This window comes from Callorhinus ursinus, unplaced genomic scaffold (assembly GCF_003265705.2).
Source record: "Callorhinus ursinus isolate GAN/ISIS: 27379988/994484 unplaced genomic scaffold, GSC_fseal_2.0 scaffold2174, whole genome shotgun sequence".
Classification (NCBI taxonomy): domain Eukaryota; kingdom Metazoa; phylum Chordata; class Mammalia; order Carnivora; family Otariidae; genus Callorhinus; species Callorhinus ursinus.
Genome location: NW_027399228.1, coordinates 1 through 2,706, shown reverse-complemented (window position 1 = coordinate 2,706; position 2,706 = coordinate 1). Strand labels below are relative to the sequence as shown.

Below are 2,706 nucleotides of genomic sequence, written 5' to 3'. Positions count from 1 at the left end.
GAGAAGAGCCTTGACTTGGAGTCATAAAATGTGCAGGATTTCTAACCCTAACTTTAAAAACAAAACATGCCCAAATATAACATCAGCATAATATGTGGTGCTTATTTACTTTTAAGAATGATATTTAAAGAAATTCTACTCAAAGAAAGAAGAGAGAAGGCATAATGTCTGACTTTCCAATGACAAAGAACAGCGTGTCACAAAGGGGCGCCTGAGTGGCTCAGATGGTTAAGCGTCTGCCTTCCCCTCGGGTCATGATCCCGGGGTCCTGGGATTGAGCCCCGCATCGGGCTCCCTGCTCAGTGGGGAGCCTGCTTCTCCCTCTGCCTCTCTCTCTCTCTGTCTCTCTGACTTTCATGAATAAATAAATAAAACATTAAAAAAAAACAGCGTGTCACAAATGACCATGCAAAATAATATAATACAATCTGGGTCACAGAAGCAATGGAAATCATTATGAAATTTATAAATATTTGCTTTGAAAAACTGAATACAGGATTCATACACAATGTCTGGAATAGTTAAGACTAATGTACAAATATTCCATCTACACAGATGGCAGAAAACAGCCCTGATTTTTGAGCTCCTATTTTGCCTACATATTATGTAAGGAAGTTTGAGGGATGGTATAGAGGAAAATGAAAGTGAGGAGATGAAAAGTAAAGGACTGAAACCCACAGATGTTCTAGACCAGCACTACTCAGTCATGAATGAGCAGGGAAATCCCCCATGATCTTGTCACAATGTGGATTCGGATTCAGCAAGTCTGAATGTGGCCTGGGACTCTGCATTCAGAGAAGCTCTGGGCAATGCTGCTCCTGCTGGTCCATGGACCACACTCTGAGTAGCCAGGCTATAAGGGGCACAACCGCTTTGGAACTAGGACTACATTTCCAGATGGCAGTGGCAGCAGAGGGAAGGATGGAAGCATTTCAAATTCCCCACCCAAGGCAATTATAACAGGGTAGTACTTTATTAATCCATTCACTGGAAATTAAAGGCAATCACAATTCTGTGCTGTCTGGTGATGGTCATTGGATGCTGATTTTTTCCCTTTCCTGCTCGTTCTTTCATCCACATGGAATCAGGAAATCAAACACATACTTCAGAGTTTCTCCTCCTGGGACTTTGAGCGAAGCCCAAGGTTCAATTCATGCTCTTAGGGTTGTTCCTGTCCATATACTTGGTCACGTCTACTGAGAACCTGCTCATCATCCTGGCCATCTGCTCAGACTCCCACCTCCACAAGCCCATGTACTTCTTCCTCACCAACCTGGCCTTTGCTGACATCTGTTTCACCTCCACCACCATCTTCAAGATGCTGTGGAACATCCAGATTCAGAGCAAAGTCATAACCTATGAAGGCTGCCTCATGCAGGTTTATTTCCTCATACTCTTTGCTGTGTCGGACATCTTTCTTCTGACCGTGATGGCCTATGACCATTTTGTGGCCACGTGTCACCCCCTGAACTACTTAGTTATCATGAACCCCCAGCTCTGTGGGCTGCTGACCTTGGAATCCTGGTGCATCAGTGTCCCGGGCTCCCTGTTGGAGACTTTGATGTTTTTGAGGCTGTCCTTCTGCACAAACATGGATATCCTACCCTTTTTTGGGGATCTTCCTCAAGTCCTGAAGCTTGCCTGTTCTGACACCCTCATCGATAACATAGTGGTGTATTCTGCAACTGGGAGTATGGCCATGATTCCTTTCCATGGAATACTTTTTCTTACTATCAAATTGTTTCTTCCATACCCAGCATTTCCTCAGCTGTGGGCAAAACAAAGCCTTTTCCACATGTGGGTCTCACTTCTCAGTGGTCTCCTTGTTCTCCGGCACAGGCCTTGGGGTTGACCTCACTTCTGCAGGGACTTCATCCTCTAGGACGAGTCTGGTGGCCTCGGTGAAGTACACCATTGTCACCCACATGCTGAACCCCTTCATCTACAGCTTGAGGGACAGGGACATGAAGGGGGCCCTGAGCAGGCTTCTCAGGAGGGTGGTGCCTTTCAGCATCAGGAACCATTACAGGACTCTCCTGAGTAGCTGGGCCCACAATATGGAGGCCCAGAGATCCTGGCTTCCTTCATCTCACTATCTTTATTTTTTCCCAGGTGTACACATTTTAAAGTAGTTCTCTCCTTGGGTCTTCCTTGTCTTCTCTATTTTTCTTCTTCTTGTCTTTTATTTGTCTTCTCTATTTTTCTTCAGGTTATATCCTGGGTTCCCCTTTTCACTTCATAACCAGTCATTTTCATTTGATGTGACTACAACCTGGTATTTTTCTCAGTAATCTTCGGTAATCATTTGGATTTCTTAAAAAAAAAATAATAAGTCAAATCTCATGTAGTTACTATCCATACTCAGAGTGATGCAATGTGTGCCTATTTTGGAAATGTCCCGAAAACTCACTTACAGAAATGTTTTCTCAGGTCATGTGAATAAAATCAACTCAAAGATCTGACTCTCCCCCTTTTTCCTGATCTGATTCACTTTCCATACAGTCACATCAACTTTACTAAATTCCTCTGCTCATCCACAATATAGATTCCTTGAATTTTAGAACTCTCTCATCATGGAACACTGCACCAAAAAGTAATGATGTAATATATGGTGATTAACATAACAATAAAAAAATTAAAAAAAAAAAGAACTCTCTCTTACTTATCTTTGAAACTGCAGTGCTTACTATAGTTCTCAGGATGGAG

General features: G+C 43.1%; 1 pseudogene; it reads left to right on the top strand.

Annotated features, from left to right (window-relative positions):
* The first annotated feature begins 1,153 nt into the window (after nt 1-1,153).
* On the top strand, nt 1,154-2,132 carry LOC141372183 (olfactory receptor 7C1-like; annotated as a pseudogene).
* The last annotated feature ends 574 nt before the right edge of the window (nt 2,133-2,706 follow it).